This window comes from Ambystoma mexicanum, chromosome 11, assembly GCF_040938575.1.
Source record: "Ambystoma mexicanum isolate Mex_15411 chromosome 11, UKY_AmexF1_1, whole genome shotgun sequence".
Taxonomy (NCBI): domain Eukaryota; kingdom Metazoa; phylum Chordata; class Amphibia; order Caudata; family Ambystomatidae; genus Ambystoma; species Ambystoma mexicanum.
This window is the reverse complement of record NC_090934.1, coordinates 1,040,662,314-1,040,686,669: the sequence shown is the minus strand read 5'-3', so window position 1 is coordinate 1,040,686,669 and position 24,356 is coordinate 1,040,662,314. Positions and strand designations below refer to the sequence as shown.

Below are 24,356 nucleotides of genomic sequence, written 5' to 3'. Positions count from 1 at the left end.
CAGCATCCAACTCACTCGCCCTGCTAGAACCCTTTGCTCATCTAGCTCTAACTCTCTGCAGGTCAGATGTTTCTCGAATAACAGAGTGGGGGTTAGATCTCTCCTCCCCAGCCGCCTCCCTCTGAATTGCCTACCTGCCCCTCTCAGACTTGAGCCAGATCTACTTAAGTTCTGGAAGCTTCTCAGGTGTTCTCTTCTTCCTTCCATCTCCCCCTCCCCTGCTAATGTCAATGTCTGCTTCTTGACTGACTGCCTGGTTCCTTAAGATTCTTACCGTACACTGGGCCCCCCAATTCAGTCTACCCCCATACTTGGTCTCCCCTGACCCCCATCTACCTGCATTTGCCCTTCTGGGACCCTCCCCCCGAACTAGCCTGACTGGGCCAGGATCTTGTGCCCTTGAAGTCCTAAACTACCACTTAGCGTGTGGACTCTCCTTCCCCTGCACTCTCTGCTTTCCCCTGGCCGTGTCCACCTGGCATTCCCTGGCACTCGCTTTTCTCATGGGCTCTACCACCCTGCCTGGCACCCCTTCCCCTCTCCCCTGCACTTCTCTTACTGCACTTGCACAATCCGAATGTCAAAAGGACGATTAGGATCAGTTTGTTCTGTCCTCCCTTTTCCCCCACCCTCTTGTCTTGTTACACCTCAAAACACTTTGTGTATAGGTGCATTATAAATTCCCAATAAATGAAATACATAAATTATGAGAGTCTGTGATCCTGACTTCTCTCTTCTTCTTTGATCTGGCCCACTTTGTCCACTTCCCTGCCCAGTACTGTTACAATGAAGATCATATGTATTGCTCTCTTTGTTTGGGTTACCAAAACGTGTTTCTCTTTTTCTTTGGGTTGTCCCACTTGGTTCACTTCCCTGCCAAGTACTGCCATGTGGAAGATGACTTGTATGACTCTGTTGGTTTGGGTCACTGACCCTGGTTTCTATCCCCATCTCTGAATGTCGTCTTGGCTGCCATACTTGCCAAGTACTGACAGTAGAACGATAGCCCTGCTCGTTATTTTCATACAAGGTTTTTGCCTTCTACTTTTTCCTATCCATCCTCCTGCCTCTCCCGTTACCTTCCTCGTTCTCAAAATGAGTTTCCGGTTCTTCAAGAGGTCTCTTTCTACTCTACATGCTGTGCAGGCATCTTGTGTCTCAGTGGCTTCACCATGTGAATCTCCACCCTGGCCTTTGAAGCGATGGTTTGGACACTGGCTCTTGCGTTGGTGTCATGGTTGGCCAGCCTCGCATTTCCATCTGGAAGCCATTAGGGGAAGAAGTTCCGTTGTCCTCTTGACTATGGGAGTAGACTGCTCTCGGCTCCATCCTGGCCCTACTGCCTCTCCATTGTGCTTACCCAGGCTTCCTGGTCTCTCATCCTGGTTGGATGTGTCTCCCCGACGGGCAATCCTTCTTCACTTTTTGTGCCGTAAAAGGATCCACGCCTCTGCGGAATTCTATACCGCTGCAGTTCCTTCTTTGTATTGATTCTTCATTTTTTTTCCGTGTCACACTTCTTCCTGGTACTTGGACTTCCTATGTTTCTGATGCTCTTCATCATCTCAGTACTTTTCAGGACCTTGAGGCAGTGTAATTCAAAACAGTACATAGGTCTACTGTCTACAAAGATGTTAGCTGAAAAGGGAGGGGTTCGAGTATGTGGCGGTGTGATGTTCTCCATAAGGCTGTACCCTAGATGGTCATCCTACTCTCAAGGGGGAGAGTCCCTTCCCATGAGATCCCCCCTTATTATACCACCTCATGGGAACAATCGGGTGGCAACCTTACCTCCCAGGCCTCATGGGAAAGGGTTGCGCCCCCTTAGCAACATCCAGTGATTCGTCACATTACTTTAACACTGCATAGCATCCATAAATGTGTTTTTAAATCAATGGCACTCCAAAAGCAGGGCATAGGCAGGTGTGTTGCACCAAATCATTTTTTAAAGAATGCCTTCTTTATGAGCCACCGATCTTCCAGATAAAAATGTACCGTGTCCTAAGCAGGGATTATGCATTTATAAGCATTGCTTATCAGTTCGACATCCGTAAACAAACAGATGTCGTTCCACAATCACAGACAAGTTCACTCCTGTTTGAAGCTTCTTTGGCAATTTTTGTGCAGCTTTTTAAAAGTAAATACATGTTGTAAAACCAATAAAAAGAAGTTACAAAAAAAAAAAAAGGAAATAAGCTCGAGCGATGCTTACTACCAAATACCTTTCATTTAAAAGAAAAAAAGACAATATTCATATTGAAGTACATTTGCAATCTACTTCTTATCATCTCCCAACACGTCTACATTGTGTGAAACGACTTGCTGCTCATTTCAATGGCAATATCAACCCAGCCATTGAGATTCAATATCCGTGTAACATGGGCTACTTGCCTGTCCTCGGTCCCCGCACATACAACCCTGGAAATGTCGTCTTCTAATCAGTAGGCGGCCCACACCGTCGATTCTGCGACGTGTACAACCTCAATGGCTTCTGGGTATTCCCGTGAGGCCCTTATAGTGTTTAAAAATTAACACCAAGTCCATTAGGAGCGCTAATCACTGATTATTAGCCATCTGTTTATACCCATTCAAATGCCAACTCATTAAAGGCTGTAGAAAAAACTGGAGAGCAGAGGGACGCTGGGCCAGTTTAGACAGACATGTATCGACAGGCTTTGCAATGAGGAGGCTGCAGGGAATAAGGCCGAGAGGTGACTTTAATCCTTGTCAGAAGAATGTGTGTGTGGGCCGCTGGGACCTGGTTTCAGCCTGTCCTAGTAAAGTGACGTATGCAGCCTCAGCAGTGGGCCAAGAGGTTAGAGCGGCAGGACCGCCTACTCGGGTAGGTTAGAGTCTAGATCCTCCCCATCAGATACTTCACGAAGTACAGATGCAAACACACTGACACTTTCATTACTGTCCTTTTCACCATTGCATTTCAAATTAACACATTCTACAAGACACACGAATTGGGGTGAACTATAAGAAACTGTTCCTGCTACGTGGTTGCGCAAGGATGAAATAAATGTGTACAAGGTGGAGATGTTGAACTGGGTAAATGTTTGGATCTGTGGCGCACATTATTCTATTAGTTGTGGGTGTTTGTGGAGGATAGTAAACCTTCCGTTGAGAGGTGAGAGAGTCACTCAGAGGTGAACTGGGTGCACACATGCCCAGATATACACATGCGCACACACACAAATGAGTGCACACACTCACTCACTCACTCACTCACTTGACTCTCTGACCTCGCTTGACTCCCACACTCTGGTCTCACTCCCACACACTGGTCTCATTCCCATATTCTGGACTCACTCCCATGCTCTGGCCTCACTCCCACCAACTTGCTTTGGCCTCACTCCCACCCTCTTGCCCTGGCCTCACTCGCATCCTCTTGCCCTGACCTCACTCGCACCCTCTCACTCTGGCCTCACTCACTCTCGCTCTGGCCTCACTCACTTGCTCTTGCTCTGGCCCCACTTGCTTGTTCTAATTCTGGCCTCACTCACTTGCTCTTGCTCTGCCTCACTCACTTGCTCTCACTCTGCCCTCACCCACTTGCTCTCACTCTGCCCTCACCCACTTGCTCTCACTCTGCCCTCACCCACTCCCACACTCTTGCTTTGGCCTCAGTCACTCACTTGCTCTTGCTCTGGCCTCACTCATTCTATCTTGCTGTGGCCTCACTTACTCAATCTCACTGTGGCCTCACTCACACGCCCTCACTGTGGCTTCACTCACTTTTTCTCGCTCTGGCCTTACTCACTCATTTTCGCTCTGGCCTCATTCACTTGCTCTCTCTCTCTGGCCTCGCTCACTCACGTGGGCTCGCTCTGGCCTCACTCACTCTCTTGCTCTGGCCTCACTCACTCGCTCTCCTCCCTCCCTTTGGCCTCACACTTTGCTCTCCCCCACTCACTTGCCCTCACTCTCACCCACTTAATCACCCTCGCCCCTCACTCTCACCCCGCTCATTCGCTCTCACCTCGTGCTCTCCACCCACTCGCTCTTTCCTTTCACTCTGGCCCCTTTTGCTGCACGTTTTTGCCTCAACTGATCTCCTCTATGAAAATGCTTATACAGTGATCTGCAAGCATTCAAAATTCTTCGCTCGTGATCTGATGAAACATGCAAAAGGACAGATGTACCCCTTCTGATACCCAGATAATATAGAAGAAAGCTATTGACTATAATTAAACTAAGCAATAAACCCCAATGGAGGAAGAGGGAAATACTGGGCTATTTACAAGCTTGAACGAAGCGAGTGCCTTATTACCAGATGCACAACAGCACCCCACCCATAGGGATTTGTTGCTATTAGCATCCGGCCAGATTAACGGAAAGCTAAAATAAAGGTCCATAGTGACTATTTCGACAGTCACAGTTTCGAAATGACAAAAGTTTTGACACAAAAATTTCGAAAAAAAAGTTTCACTTTTTTAAAATATTTTTTATTTTTTGGGGGGTACCCCGCCAAACTCCTGTTTTATTTTTTTTAAAACACTTATTTTACCATACAAACTTAAAATAAAACCTTTAATATTTTTAAAAAATACATTCAAAACGTTTTTTTCTCGATCTTTTGTTTCGGAAATGTTTTCATTGACTTTGACTGGACACCTAAAATAAATAGAAGCAATGTTGATACATTTCACTTTTCACAACCCCACACCTTTCCAATTAACTGCACAGTATTCCAAGATCGAGTAATTGGTACCCTGGATGTGGTCGCACCATTACTCTGTAAACCTTATGTCTAATTTGCCTGTCTCCTCGGACTGTCCTATTATTAAGATGGCTAACCCCAAATGTTTTATCTGTAACAGTTCTATCAATATTCTCGAGCCTCTCAAAAACCTCTCCATACCCTCGATTGATCCTGGCGAATGCACTCCTAAACCCGATCTCAAGGCTCACTGAAACACAAGGCTGGCGGAACTACATGTCCTCTTTATACTTGATTTTATTCTTCAATGACTGGGTCTTCTTTAATTATCTGATATTTGGATAGACACATTCTCAATAGTTTTTTTCTAAGACTTCTCACAAAGATTCTATAAAAGGCCTTACCCACACCGATGGGTGAAACCTTATTCCAGCATGGAATAAGTCTGGAATAACACCTGAGAAGCTTCCAGAACTTAAGTAGATCTGGCTCAAGTCTGAGAGGGGCAGGTAGGCAATTCAGAGGGAGGCGGCTGGGGAGGAGAGATCTAACCCCCACTCTGTTATTCGAGAAACATCTGACCTGCAGAGAGTTAGAGCTAGATGAGCAAAGGGTTCTAGCAGGGAGAGTGAGTTGGATGTTGAGGGGTCCCAGGACACAGAAATCTACATTGACTCCTATCTATGCCACTGTAACCACCCATTATTAGCTCATACGTATGTCGTATTTCCAGCCTTATTAGCCAAAGTTCCACTCCAGTCACACTTGCAACTACCTATTGTCCTTCGGGAGCAAATCCCATCTTTCTCCAGGACTTTCCTGATCTCATTGTACCCCTAAAAATATTTTAAGACTACGGGCCTCATCACGAGTTTGGTGGTAACCCTTAAATGAGGCGGTAGCGCTGTTACCGCTGCATTTAAGGGTCCGCCAAATCACGAGTTTGGCAGATTTCCCCCCAGCTCTGAGCAGGGGGGAAATCTGCTGAAATATTGCGCTATTACTGCCGGCGGGAAATCCACTGGTGGTAAGAGCGCGAAAATTCCCCATTGAGCCCAAGGGGGAATGGGGAATTCCTGAATGGGCTCAGTGGGGAATGGGCAATACCCGTTCCACCAAACCCGTGATCCTGTGCTATTAGCGCCGGGGGGTTTGGCGGTGGGCTATTAACGCCGGCGCTAACAGCCAAACTCGTAGTGAGGCCCAAAATCTTCTTCACTGGATACTTCAACAGGTAGGTTTTTAACCATTTTAACTAATTGTGCCTCCTCCTTTCCAAACAACATGCATTCGATTTAGTCCTTGGGAAATGGCCCCTCTCACATCACTGGACAAACTGTTGATTTTCTGATTCCCTTCAATTATTGTTTCCCTTCCCCACCCAATATCTTGAACAACATATCTGAACACGTATCTCCTGACACAGCCCCCCATCTAATCTGGCCCCGCAGAACATTCTATCTGTTCTCCAAACTTGCTTGTCCCAAGATTCCAAGATTGAGTCTATAGCTTTCAAGACAGCTTAACCTGCAAAATGTCGTCAGAACCTGTTATAGACTAGTCGCATATCACAACTCCTGGAACAAGACTAATTTCATATACCACATCTGTCTACACATATAGGTGCTATGTGCTTTCACGCACACAATTGTTATAGTGGACTCTTTGGCCCCGGCAATTTCATTGATGTCATGTATTTGTTGTTCTTTCTTTGAATGGGGGTGCACCACAAATCTGTTAACCCTGCCCATCCGCTGCACCCCTTAGCTCTCACGTGCATACGCTCTCTCCCCGTCTCTCTCTCTCTCTCTCTCGCTCTTTCTCTCTATATATATGTGAAATGTGCACATGAAGCAACTGCAGCCCACACAGATGCTGATCAACTCTACATTAGTATGCCTGTCAATGGCTCAAAACCTCTCAATGTCATTGCTGAAACCTGAATCAAAGGCAACTATGGGTGAACAAAATGATCATGTCTCTGAATACTTATCCACAAGGCTCTCCTTGGAAACTCCCCAGAATATCTGGGTAATCCTATCGCCACTCGCACACCCCTCAGATGCATCTCTTATTCCAAGGGATCCGGATACACCTTCCTCGCTTTCCATCCATCTCTGCACAAGAGAAGATTCACAATTACACCTCTCTATGTAACTCTCACGTTCTTCGGGGTAATACAAGCCTGCTTCTGTTTTGCCAAAGTATGAAAACACTGCTCTTCAGTCTTGCCTTAAACGTAACCAGCCCTCCTGTCTCACCGTTCACATTAGCTCGCGCCTTGAAATCACATTGCGAGAATTTTCAACTTAGAAAATCTTATTTCTGGAACGTATACATTTGACTAATGGCTTTAACAATCAAATCTTGTGAAGCAGGCAATGCCAATGATGCTTAAAACGATAAAAACAGATAGCCCCCTATTTTTCAAAAGCAATCTGTGGTCAAAATATTTAAATGTGGACTAGGGGTATTTGTAATTAATACTTAATGTTATTATTGCTTATGGTTCAGCCTGGACAAAGACTGTAGCAATGTGTATGCACCCTTGGTGTAAAATCAGTGACATGTAACACTTCAGACATCAAGATACGTTTACATTCTCAATATCTACCCAGTTAACACATATGAAGTAATGGAAACTTTGTTTTCATACAATACATGATTTGCCCTTTCCTGAGGGGAGGGTTTGTGAGCTCACAGGAAGTATTGGACAGTCTTCCAAACACACATGTGCACCAGCTGTTAACAGCAGGATATTCTCCACCGCAATCATTACCATAAGTACGAACGTTGAGTGTAACATGACGTCACCAAAAACTTAAAAAAAATGTATTTATGAAAAAAAAACACCTGAAAATGACGAGACATAAACGCTTCTAATCCTGTATGATTGATATCTTTGAAGCGATATGAAATGGGGTCCATGTTGGAGGCATGCTTGCCCTAATGACTCTGAAACATGTCCAAAGAAAGGAGAAGCATTCTAGCATTATGCTTCATTTTTAGTAGGAATCTTCCACTGGATTGGCGAATCATTGGCCGGTGGGCGCTGCTCTCTGCGGCCATTTTGTCAATCATACACAGCAAGAAAAACAAAAGAAAATGGCAGCTGCAAATCAATGACGATGCAGTGGAACATAGCAGTCTGAAAACGTGACACTGATTGGACCAGAAGAAATGGCAATTAACCCTCTTCCCTGCATATTATATTAACCACGAAAACTTATTTTTTTACATGTAATTTTGATTTGACGATTGCAGGATTTTTGTAATTAATTTTATTGTCATTTGGCTTTTCAAATGTCTTCGAAAAACCATGAACAATTCACAAGTGTGTCAACAGTGTCCATTCTCTAGGGATTGTCTGACTGCTGCATGCATGCCTCAATTATGAAATCGCACACACAGACTACTTTAATCACACGTGAAGCATTATTACCATTGGAGCTATTGCACAACTGTTGTTCAAGCCTGTCAGAATTCAAAGGGGAAAATAACAGAATCAAATATAGGTGTTTTGTTTTAGAGATGCAAGGGTTCACACTTCTGAAATGTCTCAAATAATTCAATCAAACACTAAACATATCGTAACAGGGTTATTCAAAAAACGGATGACCTGATGTTTTGGACTATGACTCCCATGATCCTTGGGGGCTCTGGCGCATTATAAAAAGATAAATAAATTAAATAAATAAATAATGATTATACTGAATGGGGCTAGTGGAAGTCTTAATGCAAAACATCTGGAGAGAAAAACGTTGTACCACCTTATGATACCCTTGCATTATTCATTATGCAGTAGCTCCATGCTGAAAGAGAATAATGCATTAAGAATGTGCTTTACACAACAGCAAATGCCATCTGCTTGGCAGCCAAAGGGTTAAAACATGTTGATTTTGTTCAGTTAATTTCACTTTGCAGATTCATGAGCTAGAACAGGATTGTCCAACGCCAGGTCTTGTGGGCTGGATGCATGTCAGGTTTTCAGCATACCCCTAATTAATATTCATGAGATAAATTTGCATGCCAAGTTTCTAAAAGAATCCATATTTTTCCTTATGAATATTAATGTCGGATATCCTGAAAACCCATCAGGATCCTGGCCCTCGAGGTCCAGAGATTGACAATCCTACACAACACCCAAAACCGTCATGCAACCACTTCACACATATATTACGTTGAGTAGCCCCAACTTACACTCGGGGATGTCTATTAAAACATAAAAGTAATTTCTGTGAATACCTTTGACGTGCTACTAACTTACGACAAAGTCAGAAGTTAGTCGGAGTTACACATGGTGAATTCTGTGTGAATTACACAACCTGCTTCAGTTCTAAATCATGTGTTGCTGCTTTCTGCAACAAACCCAACATGTGCATCAGCAGTTTTCTTTTTTTTTCAATCAAATTAAGGACCAAGGATTTGATTCGCAAAATAAAATGTACTATGAACAATTCTTATTGCTGCAGAGAAGCGCCAGTGGTTAGGTTGATGGTTATGAAACCTAGACCCGCTTCCTGAATTCTGGTTTTGACCCTGGTTAAAAAGTGTGCTGTTCTGAGTAAGTTATTTTTTTGTCCCCTGGCTTAAGTGCAATAATAAGTTAAAGCATCTAAAAACAAAAGCAACACAAAGTGAAATAAGCAACTTTGGAGTGGTGTTAGTGATATGTCATCTGGTGAACTCCTCCTGCTTAACGTTGCACTATATCAAGTACAAACCTGATCATACACATTGAACATGGTCAAGGCCAGGAATGTAAGGCAGTATGCATAATTATACTGGAGCATAATCACCCTCCAAAACTATATATTGCTATTAGTGGAATGGTGTCTCATCATGAGAAGAATGTAAGGTTCGAAAAAGAAGAGGCTCTATGTCCCAGCAATCTTCTGCATGTGATATTAGGCAGATAGATTTAATTCAAGGGTTCAAGGGTAGACAGTGTTTGTTTGTACTGCCAATTTCTTTTTTCCTCTCTCACTCCACACCTTCGTAACTTAGCCAAATGCACGGCCTCACTCACACTCACCTCTGCAATCACATACAACACAAAAACTATTGCACAACACCTCTGCCATAAGAACAAAGCTACCTTTCATGAAAAAAAAATCAAACTGTACCTACCCACATCATTTCCTCTCCACTTAAACACACCCCCTTCAGCTTAGTTCATAGTATTCCACCCATCCACATGCCAGTCAGACATGGGTGACTAGCAGGGTATTGGCCACCCTCTCATAACGTTAATGGCTGAAATGCACACACAGATAATATCATCTCCCAATTCTGCCCTATTTTGACATTTGGTCCCTCCGGGTGCATTCAACCAACAGGGCGTTGGGACCATAATTAGAAAAAGGACAGAAATGAATGAATGGATGATTTCTCTTCATCCTCTTCATTGAAGGTTCTGTTGAAGATGAACAAGAGTCTTGAAGGAGGGCTGTGTGCAGGGACATCTTACACTGCAGTAGCGGCATAACATATACAGCAATGACATTACACACAGCCTCGCCTTCTTCATTTCTGTTTAACTGCAGAGCCCTGGCCCTTCTTCTTGTTTGCAAACCTCTCACAGCTCCACCGCCCCTATTCAGTGACAGGTGTCCATTTTGTAGGGGAGGAGAAGCCATCAGTTTTGAAAGCAATGATTGGAATCAGGTGTGTGTGAGCAACATCATTGCCATTCTCACTATGCCTTGCTGTACTGAACTTATACACCTCCTCGTACACACCCCTCAGTCCTGCCCTGCCGTTTCAACACGCTAGAGACGGTAGAATAATAGGCAGGTTTGAGACAGACACCATCTTGATATTGACTAACTTTAAAGCTTTTTCACTGGCCTAGTAGCGATCTCTGATAGGACTGGTTTGCTAATGAATTTTTATAAAATGACATAGCACTACTATATCATACATATATAATTTACCTGAACAATTTAGAAAGACTTGTCACAGTTACGTGATACCTGTGTAAGCTTTAAGATGCTAAATATGACTTTACCCGGTCTCAGTATTGCCTTTACGGAGTATTAACTTTCAGCGGTGAAGTCAAACAACCTATGCGGTTTGGTAAAAACTTAATTGTATATTATCCTTAATAGCTAAGAATTAGAAGGAGTGGTTTTCACGCTGGTGTGATGCACGTGCTGTGAAGCAGAAATCTGACACCTAAAGATTTACATTGAATTGCATACTTTAAAGTCTAAAAATGCACTCACATATTCACTTTAAATTGTAGAACACAGACTGCTAGTTCAAGTACTAGTCGAAAATAGGAGTTTTGTCCGTCCTCATGTCCCACTGCCAAGCCTATGAAATTGTCAAATTATTTTAGCAAATATTTTAGAACATGTTATCTCGTTTAATTTCAAAGTTCTGACATGAATTCATTACCATCACTGTCATTTCCTGCCTGTTTGACTATCAATCCCTTGAATTGTCTTTGTTAAGGGAATTGTTTTCACATTATGTTAGAAAGAAGAAATGCATTAAATCCAGCCTACGATTATGTTCAAACTCTTTGGGTGAAGCACCTGTAATTAGATCTTTTGTGTCCTACAATAGGAAATTGTAGTTCTTGAAACACCGTACTATTCTTTTCCGCAGTGTTAATCATCTTCATATGCAGCCTACCTGCAATGACACTCTGCAAAGTCAATTAGCAGACACGGTAGAATAGCAATAAACTTGTACCCAAAACAACTGGGCACTAAACGATTTAACGTGAAAGTGGTCCTTCTATTGGTATTAAACATTTGAAAGAAAACACACAGGCCTCAATGGCTCTATTTGTTTTAAACTTTGAAATTACATTTCAATAAAAACAAACACATTGGCATGTATTGGAATATGTTCTTTTTATGATGCCCAGCAAATTGTCCTACCAATTCCATCGAGGATAACATGGAACAGAATGCTGCCTTGTTATTTAAATGAACAATTATTTTTTACATTGCAAGACTTCTCATATCGTTATTAAACTTCATACGACAATACATTATCTGAAAATTAGTGTTAATGATACCTTTAATTTCAACAAGGAGTTTCTCATTTTCTGGCTTGACCATAAGGTACATATTATACATGTCTTCGTCATCTAGAAAAATGGAATAAAGGCAATCCAACATAGGTGATATTGATAAATTCTATCCTTCAGCAGGTGCAATCATGGGTCTTCTCAGTGTATTCAAACAGGAAATACACAATGTGTAATGCCTATAAAAGTGAAATGTTTCACTCAATGGGGGTCATTACGACCCAGTTGTTAAGGGGTTAACGGCGCTGTAAAAAGTTGCGGCGCCGTTAACCCCTTAACGCCTTACTAGGAGGTCCCTTTGCGGCTCCCGACCTTAACGGCTGGTCTGGACCAGCCGTTAAGGTAGGGACCTGCAAAGGGACCTTGAAGCTAATTACGGTACTGCAATTTGCAGTACCATAATTACCGTTTCCCCATTCCCATTGAGCCCTATGGGGCAAAAATGGGAATGGCAATGGTAAATGGGGAATTACCGCCCGCCAACCTTGGAATGGAGTGGTAATTCCCCATTTCACCATGGTGGATTCGGTAAGGTACCGGCGTTAACCATGGCGCTAATAGCTCCATTGGTTAACGCCAGGGTTGTGATGAGGGCCAATATATCATTGAAATTGCATGATGTTCTTCCCCTCAATCTTTGAAACTTCATCACTTTGATTAGCGTCGGTAGGGCAACATCTGTCTATGACTGTTGGCTTGCCTTCAAAATTCAAGTTGAAAACAACTACCTGTTGTCAGTGGCATAATCCTGATGTTTTGCTTGGACTCAATGAAGGATAAACGTCAAGATACCCTAATGTTCATTGATATACCTAGGGTAGTATCCCACTCGCCACAACCACTCCCACAGTGAGAGGATTCGTTTTTTGGGAGCTCTACTATTATAAACCAGTTAGGACCAGTACGGAGGCTGCCATGATGGGCTCACAAAGGCCAGAACAGCCTACCCCATGGTCACCTAGACAAAGGGAAACTGCAGAATACCAAATGGCAAATCCTATTGGCCAACAGAAGGTTCATTGGGCTACTAATTTGATACAATGGATTGCATCCTTGGTGAAAGCCAAAATGAAAGCATAACAATCCCCAGTCTGTTCCCTAAAACCAAATTAGAGTGGCACAACCACACTAGGGCAGACATTGGGCGTCTGAGAAGCACCCTTATGACTGGAGACCATAAGGTTGATCAATACCACGCAACATATAAGATATAAATGAAAGTCATGGCAGATGGACTTCAGTAGGAGTCCCTCTGGCTAGCCACAAGAGATCAGGAAACCAAAAAAATACAGGTGGTCGGGGGCAAAAGGTTAGTTGCCCCCAATTGTCACTAGATCCCCAGAATTGGAATTCTGACATAAAATCATCCAACTTTGATAGGATGCAATACTGTTCAGCTTGAAATTACCTATAAAAATGGTTGCATTGACCAAAAGTTCTAGAAATGCTACCACCAAAGGATCGAACACCAAAAGTTCGAACCTCTGGTGGTAGCATTGAAAAAATAAATGGGGGTTGCTGGGGTGCCCCCTGCATCGCCCTGCTCACGATACTATAAAGTATAGTGAGCGGGGGTTGTGGGGGAAACCCTGCAGCGTTCCATTTAAAAAAAAAAACAGGGGCTGCGGGGGTGTCCCTCGCATCGCCCCGCTCACTATACTTTATGGTATAGTGAGCGAGGGCTGCAGGGGACATCCCCGCAACCTTCCGTTTAAAAGAAACAAAGTTACAAAAATAAAAATAAAAGAAAAGGACCCTGCAGAGCCAGTTCCTGATCACTGAAGTGAAAAGGAACTGGCGCTGCAGGAACCCAGCATGAAGATGAAGTTAAGTGGGGTTTATTTATGTTGGGGGTGTAGGTGGGGGTGTGCTGAGGGTGTGGGTGGGGGGGTTATGGGTGTGTTGTGTGTGTGGGTGTGAGAATGTATGTGTGTTCACATGAGAAAGGTGCAAACTTTTGGTAGTTCGCACCTTTCTCATGCGAACGATTTGCCCGCGGTACTTTCAGCCACGGGCAAATCACTCGGATTCATGCTATATGCTGTGTAATTTTTCATTGTTTTGGGTGGTGTGGGGCTTCTTCAAAAAACGAAATGTGTGGCAAAGGGCCTTCAGGTACTGTTCCATTCAAGAAATGGGGACATTTTTATGCTAAAAACCGAGTGTCAAATAGAAAATCCATTAGCTATATAATTTTAAAACTTTGTGAGGAGCACTGTGGCTTTTTTTTTCTTTGCACGTGTGTTGGTTGTTAAGGAATGATGTTAAACAGAAGATCATTACCCCTATATCGAATTCCTTGTAAAGTCAGACAAGGAGAATTTGTGGTCAGCTTTATCATTGGAACGGAAGATATCACAGGGGCAACCTGGTGGTTTTGGAAGCAAGACCACGCAGAGCAAGAGAGGCTCGAATCCAAGATCTGCGCTTAGAAACCAAATTTGTATCGTTATTAAGGGCGTTATAAGAAACCAATAAATAAATAAATAAATAAATAAATAGACAGCCAAGATGTCTGGTGGCAGATGTGGCACTCACTGAGTCAATGCCATACTTCTTGGAGTAAAACCTTTGATGGGCAGTTCTTACCAGTTACAAAGATAGATCTGAAATGTTGGACACTAAGGCAAATTACTACTAACACACACTAATCAGAAAGCATGGAATGTACATTGCCCCTCAATGTTCCAAAGAACAGTGTAGATATGGTCCTGCGAATGATAATAGTGGGATCGCTTATTGAACAATGCAACTTCCTACCTATTGTCATCCTGGTGAAATTATCTTATTTAATTGCTCATGTATGAGAGAATGGCAAGTAGTCCAAAATATAATAACACATGAAGACTATAACATTCATTAAACGGCCTGATTGGAAAGTATGACATGGACATTTCCCTCTCATAAACTATTCATTTATGATTGATTAAACCTATATGAACAATAAAATAATGGACTGTAGAAATATATCAGAGGATTGTACAAGAGTAAATATATCTGACCTATCTGTGATGTCTTTTGGTAAATATCCTTATAACACCACTCATTGAAACCGTAGTTATATTGTTTTTCCCATCAAAGCAGTATATTTCATTAACCTGGACGTCTGATATGAAATTCGGTGTATCAATGATGTATGTCAATGCACAGTTTCCAAACCTCCTCTGCAACTCACACACAGAAGCAGAATGAAGTATAGTGCAGTCTTGTGGGATTGTGCTGGCAAGGGATTGCTGCAGGCAGATTGGATGTGGCTGGGATGAGCTCCCATCACTTTCAATGTCATTAGACATGGCATGTATCTAGTTTCAATGTTATCAGTGCAATCGGTTCACTATTTCATCCAGACTCATTCTTTTCTGCAACACAAGGCGTGACTTGCAGCTAATGAATTGCTATCAGGGAAATAAGACCCTACCGTATTACTGTCTATGAAATCCGATCTGACTGGTGTCTAGACTAATGCTTGCACAACCACACCATACACACCTTCCATTGTCTCATTCTAACTAATGATGCAGTGGTCCCACGTTGAGTTACACTCTTTGTATTGTCGAAGTGCATGCCTTATATCAGGGGTCTGCAAGCTGCAGCTTTCCATATGTTTTAGACTACCATTCCCTTGCTGCCTCTCCCTTGACTATGCTGGATGTGGCTGATGGGAGTTGTAGTCCAAATATTCTGTTTGTGGAGCCCCGACTGACAGCAATACTCATTTATTTAACCACACAACCTTGCTCCTTGTTTCCAATGACACTCTGTCTACCCCAGAGCATAATTATTTTTATTGACACAACGTACATTTTTAGACAACATTATCATTCTCACTGACGTTACAGCTAATTAATCGCTTTCCAATATGTGTCTCGTACTTTTCTTAATAGATCGAGGACCTGTCATCCTTAAAGAAATTCACGAGATCTGGAATGTTATAAAACAGTTTAATTCAACTCTTTGATTAACCGATAAACAAGTTATTTTAGATTGTCAAGTTGTAGGTAACTTATCTTAACACATCCTGAGACAGAACGAACTACAGAAAACTACTGGAGTGTCGCATGTATATATATATATATGATAATTGTGTGGTTATTGCCCTTTGCTACTAATAGGGGAACATTCCATATTTTGCCATGGAAAGATTCACTGAAATAACGTTGTATTGCATATATCAACAATATATGTGCTACCATAGGTGAACACCTGAATGTTTCAAATAAGGGTAATTGTAATGTGCACGTCATGCAAGATTATTGCAGTGATGACAGTTCATGAATGTTTAGCACTTTAAGTTGTACCTGGTTCCTCAAGCAGAGGTTGGACCTAGGCTGTGTAAAGAAGGCCTTGCATCAGGCTATGCAGTGATGAAAAGCACAGCAGACAGACTTTGACATATTGACATTTTGTGACTATGGTGCTTATGACAGCTGGAGTGTACCCGAAAGACCAGCCAGCGGTACCCCAGTAGATCCCAGATCAGTTTTGGTATTCGTAGAGCTCAGTTTGCAGAGTTGCCAATGCCCCTCCCTGCCCCATTCTACCTGTGTCTCATCAATGTGTATCGATCATGCCGTGGAATGTCTCTTCAGTGCCTGCATGGCCAGCTATCCGAGCTTGGCTTGTCTCAGTAGATCCCTGGATCAGGTAAGTTATTGGAATACTCAATCCCAGGATTATGTATGATATGCATACTGGTCAGTCTGCTGAGCTTCAGAAATCCTGCACCGAGCCTTCAATGCCCACTTAGCATTCTTTGGTATGGTCACTTTAGGACATGCAAGGACATTTTAAATTTCAGGGCTATCTCGTACTTGAATGATTAGCCCTCAGGTGTTCAAGTGGTCACTCATGCGTGTGTACAATGTATTTCTAATGAAGAAAGATCTGCTTGCCTGAACCAATTTTGAAAATGCCCTTTTCGGACCTATCCCGAAGACTAGAGAGCAATTGCTGTAGTCTATCATGCGTTTTGCACTGGCGGGGGACGGGAGGGGTCTCTTTTTCTATATTAATTATTATGAAATTAATCAAACAACATGCAAATCCAAAACAGAGGTTGTATCTGGAGAAGTAGCAAGTCACATACAAATCATTTGAGGTTTCAGGAATGCCATAATTGTTGCCTCTGGAACACTGTGCCGGTCACATGGTCCAACGAGTGTTCGAAACAGGCTTGGACTGGCCTATTGGGCAATAGGCCCATGGATGAACAAAAAACACCAATTATTGGCTTGGGACAGTTTTTTTGGTCCAAGTGGGGCAATTATTTAGTCATTTTGGGACAGTTTCATTAATTACTTCACTATGCAGCTAATCGTTTTGACAAGTGTTGGTGAATAAATATTCTTTAAAATAAACAATTTGTATCACATTTTATCCCCCAAAAAAATACCCCTTTGGCTATAATGGAAACAGTGCCACAGAGGGAATGAATAGCCATTTGCTGCTGTGTGCCACTTTATCATCGGAGTCCGATCCTAGTCAGAAACTTACCTGTGCCATGTCACTCTGTGTGTACATCGAAAAAGAAGGTAAGATGTATTCTGCTGAACGTGCATCACTGTGCACTCCAGAATGCTCTCCTTGGAGAGCTGTAAACACATTTCTAGGCTGTGCTGTAGATTGGTGTGCAGCCATCAGAAACAAAGCGCACTGCAGAACTATCGCCAACTGGGTCCTGTTAACCACATAGTTTGCCCTAGATCAAGGAGTTCTGCACTCCTGTTAAAATGTGTTTGGAGACAGAATGTCCTGTAACATTAATTAATGGGATCTATTCCACCTGCTTGTTCCCGATCACTTGTACTGGCAGGATTACATTTTATATTTTCTGTGCTGATCGTATTTATTTTTGGAATTGGCTCTGTATACTTAGTGGTCCCTGGTTCAAGGTATTCCGGGGAGCAGAAAGAAAGAGCTAGCTAGTCTTTGGTTTGTTATTGTGATGCAAAGCTCCAATAGGAAACAATGGGACGAGCCGGAGAGCAAGCCCTTTCCGGGTTATCCTAAGATACACAACATCACAAGACCCGTGTTTCCGAAACTGTGTGCTGCTTCATATCATTTTACCCAACACAAGTTTTAGCCTAAGCATTGGAACAACCATGTGATTTGTCACACAATCCACTTAAATGGTTTATCCTAAATAATTATTTGAACAAAATATTACAAAGCAATATCAATGAAACGTAACATATAAGGGGGCTGATTCATGGAATATGTGCACCGAAAAACAGGCATTTGTGCAGCATTCGGCCCGCAAATCCCCATTTGTTTAACAGGAATTTGCGGGCAGAATGGCACCTAAATCCCCGTTTTTAGGTGCACAAATTCCATGAATCAGCCCCTAAATCTCACAATTAGAAGAAAAAGAATCCTTGTACAAAAAAAATCGTATATTCATTGAATCAAAATTGTTTATTCGGATATGCTAATGCATAAACATACAGACATGGATATACGCAAAAACATTTCATCAATAAAATCTATTCACCAACAAAACATCACTACACAAGAAATAAAAAACTCATACCTAAAATTCATTATAAAAAACTAACAGGCAGTTTTCATACTTTCAGTGCCCCCTTTAAATACCTGTGCCACATAACAAGAATCGCTGGCAATAGAAAATACATCGCAGGTCGACATTGTGCAAACAAATACTGCCTCAAAACCGGTATAATCGTCCTTGTTCTAATATACGAATATGCTGGGCAGAAAAAGAGGAAGTGCAAGAGATCTTCCGTGTCAGCACTGCACATAGGGCAGCTGGTGACCGCCCTCCAGAACTTGCCATTTAGATGTGTTTGCATTCAGGCCCATGCCATCAGTATGGGCTCAAGTGATCACCCACCAGTCTGATGGCTAAATATGGTTGAAAAAGCATCTACCTGGGTGTAAATAGCATGTTTCCGTGATAATACACAACGCCTTACTATTCTGTTGTTCCTTCACAAACCTTCTAACCTTCTTAGTATATCATTTTTGCTGAACGGACGTCAACAAAGTGCATGGTGCAGTCTGTGCAGATAGATTAAGATTTCAAATTTTCGATTTAACATAATGCAACCAAGGGATTCTCATGTGATTTTCCTTCTTTAATGTCTCTCTAACTACTACATGTGTGATTTGCGCTCTCGGATATGCTCAAATATTGTAAGCAGTGTAAGTGTGCAGAAATAAGGCTCGGACACAAAGGTGTCATAGTTTAGGTTAAAAACTTGTATTAACCATGGGGGAGGAAGAATAACTCAAGGGCAACGTGTTTGACTTGGAAGCAAGACAACGAGGCACAACTCAGGTTTGAATCCCAATCCCACGCTTAGAAACCACTCGTCAGTATTAAGCGCATTCTAAATGAACAATAAAATAAAAATAAACTAGTAAAAGGATTGGGGAAACAACCTCTCTGTCCCTAAAAGCTAAGAGGGGTTTCCCTGCCTAAAATAAATCTTAAGAAAACATCAGGATGCCAAATAAATAGTCAGTCCCTGTCGTGTCCAAAAACCTTGCTTCTAACCCTAACACTAGTATCTTAAATCTAATGTACAAGGACACTATAGTCAGAACTAAAGTGATGATGACAATTCTTGCCAACAGAACATTCCCAATGCCTCGGGTGGTCAAAAAACAAAACAAGTGTTCCTTTTCCACAGGTTAAAGTTGCAATGATTAGGGATTTTCTCCTTTGCCCTGGATTCCTTCTTCTACTTGACAAGTTAGGAGCTTGTCTACTCCTTATATAGTTCCCTTTACTTTGTAAACAATACACTAACGAAAGTACAGAGCATCCACTAAACCAGGGAACTTGTTTCCATTTCCCTGGACTTGCAAATGATGCACAACAATATTTTCCAGCTTTCCTGTGCACACATCTTCTTTGTTCACTCACAGAGGGTTTATGTCTGGTTCACTCTCCTGCCAAACACACCCCGGGAAATTATAATGGATAGCCTCTGTTAATCTCCTCCTTTTATCTCATTGGGTCCCAGACCCTGTACTTTCTTAAATGAGATTGACCTTATTCTTAGACTTATATATGGGTGCAAGTCCCAGATTTCGCAATGATGTATTATACCAGTTTGTACTTTTTTGCCAAGCATATGTTTTCTTCTTGTCTATCTACTTTGCTTTGAGAGTCAGAGACCCTCTTTTCTCTGAATCTCATATGTGTGCGGGTTCTAAACTCACAATATTGTCCATTGCCAGCTTGGTTTACTCTCCTGCCCAGTATACAACTGTTTATTTCTCTGTTACTCGCAGGGTCCCAGTCCCTCTAATCTTTTGATCTGTAGTTGTTCCCCAAGATCTCTTGCACCTTTCGGTCTGCCCACATACCTGTTAGTGTGTTTCACAACTTCCAAGCAGCGGCGGACTGCTGTGAGACTTTGGTAGCATTCTGGTGCTTTCTCAGGTCAGCATATGCTCAACTGGTGAATCGTTCTTTCTCAGGTTGTGTTTTCTGTCTCCAGCCATGTTCTGGTCCCTCCTCTAGTCAGTGGTTGCTCTGCCGGTCACTGCTTCCTTCTCGGGCTGTGGTTTTAGTCCTCAGTGGTTCCTTGGACCTTGGGACACCAGGAGGGTTTCTTGGGCAGCATTCGGTGCAGTCCCTTTGTCCTGATGACCTTTGTGCTCCCATTCAACACCATGTGCAGCGTTTTGTGGTGTTTTTCCCTCTTTGTCCCGATCGGCGCGTCAGCGTCTCCTGGATTTCATCGTCAGAGGATGTCTCTCCCCATGTTGGTTTCCCTATGCTATTTTGTATTGCCTTTGACAATCAAGTTCCGTGAGAGACTAGACTGTTCACTCCGGTTCTCCGGAGTGATCTTCATACTGCTGGTCATCTTCCTTTTCACAGTATTTGCATTTGAAATATATGCACAGCAAATTGTGTTTCTGGTGTGTTATTCAGGTCTAAATGCTGACTTTACAATAAAAGATATTGGCACTGTTTGGAAAGAGGGAAGGAGAGTTTGGCTTTGGTCAAGAGGGAGGTTGTAACAAAGCAGGGGATGGTGGTCCCTAATCCCATGAGGGGCAACCTCTCCCATGCGATCTTCCCCCTGTACACCACCGCCAGGGGGCTATTGTACTGTGAATACACCACCCTGGCTCCTTAGGAAAGGTCTGCCTCTACGGGAGAAAGAACGACATTCACACATTTGTCACAGTAGCCAGTGCAGTAAAGCAGCTAAAGACCAGTCATCCTCCAAAAAACAAATCACAAGATCTGTTCGAACAGAACAATTGGCTGGCAAGCACGGATGACCCAATAGACGCTTTGGGAATCTCGTTTCGGCACTTGCAGTTCTGCGATATTTATATAACCCCAAATTGTAGCTCCATAGATAGCAGCTGCCTTGGGTTCTGAGGAATAGACTTGGAGAACCATATGCCGAACCTTGGCACATAGACATAAAAAGGGATAACGTCCCCTTTGCATAGCATCTTGGTCATGTTCATCATTCTCCTGCCTCTCACACACACCATGACTGACAATTCTGAGGTGTTTACTTTTAAATCAGGATTGGTCATAAACAGTGTAAATTGAGGTCAATTTTTGCAGGGCCTTAAGGGTGCGAGTAATTAGAACAGTATAGTCTGCATTCAACACAACAGGGAAGGCCATATGACCCAAGTTTGGGTAGTCAGTCTTGATATATACAAGCATCTTCTCTTGGACATTGATTAATATGGTTTACAAGGCTGGTGCCAGGATGTAACCATGCCAAACTACTAAGGTTACTTCAAACAAAGTGGTAAACTAACCATTATCCCCAGATCTTACGTTGTGCATATGAATAGACTGCAATATTGATAATAAACCCAACGGGCAATCCATAGACCGGAGCACCCTTCAAAGATTTCCACAATTCACTTTATCAAAGGCAGTGATCAGGTCGTTGGAGACTAAATACACGGGCTCCCTTTTAACACACATAGGATTGTTCACCAACAAATACAGGTTCAAAACCTGCTCTTCCATGCCCTCTTCAGGTCTGAAACCCAGCTGAGTGTCGGTGAGTATGCTGTTTGACTCACCCAGTGCTCAGGCCATGCCAAGACCACCCTGTCAAAGGTTTTAAAGGAAGTATCCAAAAGGGAGATAGGCCTCTATGAAGGTTGAAAGTGAAAGGTTTGAATACAAAAGGATTGAATGCAATACTTTCGAACTAAAAAGATCTGAAAAAAAACATTGGAATGCCCTGTTTTTTTGGGGGGGTGTCCCCCAAACCCCTGTTTTTTTGGGAAAATACCACTAATTTTTCCTATACGAAACCAAAAAAGCAAAAAACCATTAAATAAAAGGCATTTGATCATTTGTTTTCTCGATCCTTTTGTTTTGAACATATCGCATTTTGAAACTTTGCATTCGTAACTTTGACTGGACTTTGAGGGGACTTGCCTGATTACCCTTTTTAAAGATGGTGCAAGATGATGGCATGCTTCCATGAGTCAAGTATCACATTAGTGTGTACAATGGCATTACAAGAGACAGTTAGTAAAAGAGTCCACACTTGTACCAGATCTTTGAAAAGATCTGCGGTTACTGCATCCGGCACAGCCGCTCAATTAAAAGCTTGCTCAGTGATTACAAGACTGACTTCCTCCAAATTAAAGGGAGTTATGTTGTCTAGAAAGAAAACATCAACATTTTCCCTTGGCCCTCTATAAACTTTCGAATAATGTTCGATCGAGGATCAAACATCTACAGTTGTTTCTGTTCCATTTGAGGACGTTTTGTAGAGCAGGCCTGTGGCCACAAACTCCCAAAACCTTTTGGAATCTTTGTTATGGGCAGCTCTCATATGTACAATTATAAAGAACAAGATATATTGAGAAGAACAGATGGTAAAACATGACACATATGTATTAACAATCTTATGCTACATACACTGTGAAGTGCAAATAATCATCTTCAGGAGCCGGGGAAGACTCGGAGCAGGTCTTGGAATTGTAGAGTGGCAATAGAAATGTACTAATGCAAGATCTGTCTCTCAAATAACCCAAATCAATTCAAGGTGGAATTTACTAAGGGACAGGAGAAAGGCGCAGGGATGTCTCTTCAGTCCTCTGAAAAGCTGGATTGTTTGAACGTAGAGGAAACAAAATTAGGACATTGCAGTAATTCCAAATCGTGTTGAAGGTACCCAAGGCTTGCTTTTGCTGAAATGTATTCTCATAGGAACCAAGCCCAGAATTAAGTATAATGTCAATGTTAGTGGTACTGAACCTCCCTCTAACTACACAACTGTGAATGGTAAATTATGGAAACAGGCTTCTTTTTAAGCTTGTGACACAAAGGCCACACGGAGGGCCTAATTGGTCGTAATCTCTTTCTAGGGAAAGAAATCCCATTTGGTGTTGGTTCCACAAAGATGTCCAGTTTTGCCTTTCTCCATTGCTCCCTCTGGCTGCCTGCAGTGTAGTTCTGTCAAATAACATTTCACTACTGTGGCTATGTTTGCAATGTATTACCATTGTCTAGACTCGATGTGTTTTCTACCAATATATTGAAATCTGCACACATGACTGGGGAATTATAATAGTATGGGTAGACTATTTGGTGGACTGGCCTATAGGGAACTCTGGAGATTTCCCGATAGGCATTTGCACCCTGGGTCTCTTTTGTGTAGTAACCTATTTTATTTCCACATTTTCTCATAGGACCATCGTTGGGCTGGCTGAAAATGTGTAATATGGGGCCACTTTGAACATTATTTGCATGGCCTCTTTTGGTTCTTAGTCCACCCCTGTGTAGATTCATTGATATGGTGCACATGGAATCTCTTAGCTAGTAGTGTGCGAGATGTGTGCATGAGAGTGAAGTAGAGACATACGTTCTCATTTATCTTATACTCACGTGCTGGTTTTTGATGCAGGGATGATGTCAGAGAATAAGTCATCCTGAAAAATCACAGCCGTCTCATCTATCTTCTTGGGCAAGGCATATTGGAAAACTTGATATGATAAATTTAGCTTCATTACGAGATTGGCGTTAACCCGCTGTTGCCACTGGTGGGTTGCTGCCAACGCTGTAACACCGAATCCAGTGCCTGACTTCTTGGTTCCACTGGGACATTACAAGTCCCGACGGCGCGGGAAGTCCGGCGCTGGATTTTTAAGTCCCCATTCCTATTGAGTCCCATAGGACTCCATGGGGATGGGGATTCAGAAGCACCAACACCATTGCTGACGCTGCTGCTGCTTCCATGACAACTCTGCCAGTCAGGACTGCTGTGCCCGACAGGGTCAGACCTGTCAGGCACAGTAGCCCTGGCAGGCAGACTCATAGTTTGGCAGTCCGGAAAAAAGGGTACAGATTAATTTACCAGCATCCTTGTTTCTGGACTGCCACATTTGTCATGAGCTGCACTGTAAAAAATAATGAATGTGTCTATTATAGAAACATGGCTATTTTTAAAATAAATCATATAATGGACATGTTTCAATTTATAGACGAAGATTCACTTTATTTCCGCTCAGTGCCTTGGAGTTTTTTCTGTGTCTCTATGCTTTGATCCGAGTAAATGCCACGATTGGAATTCCTGACATGTCCACCTGCTTACCGCTAACTGGACTGAAGCAACCGAGCAACGTCATCGTCAGTTCTCTTGCCGCCATTTTACGCCCGACTTCAGACTG

The 24,356-nt window shown here is 42.6% G+C and overlaps 1 protein-coding gene across 4 annotated transcripts in view; it reads left to right on the top strand.

Annotated features, from left to right (window-relative positions):
* NTRK3 (neurotrophic receptor tyrosine kinase 3) overlaps positions 1 to 24,356 on the top strand; it is a 1,833,633-nt gene that overhangs the window by 1,275,344 nt on the left and 533,933 nt on the right. The window lies entirely within an intron of this gene.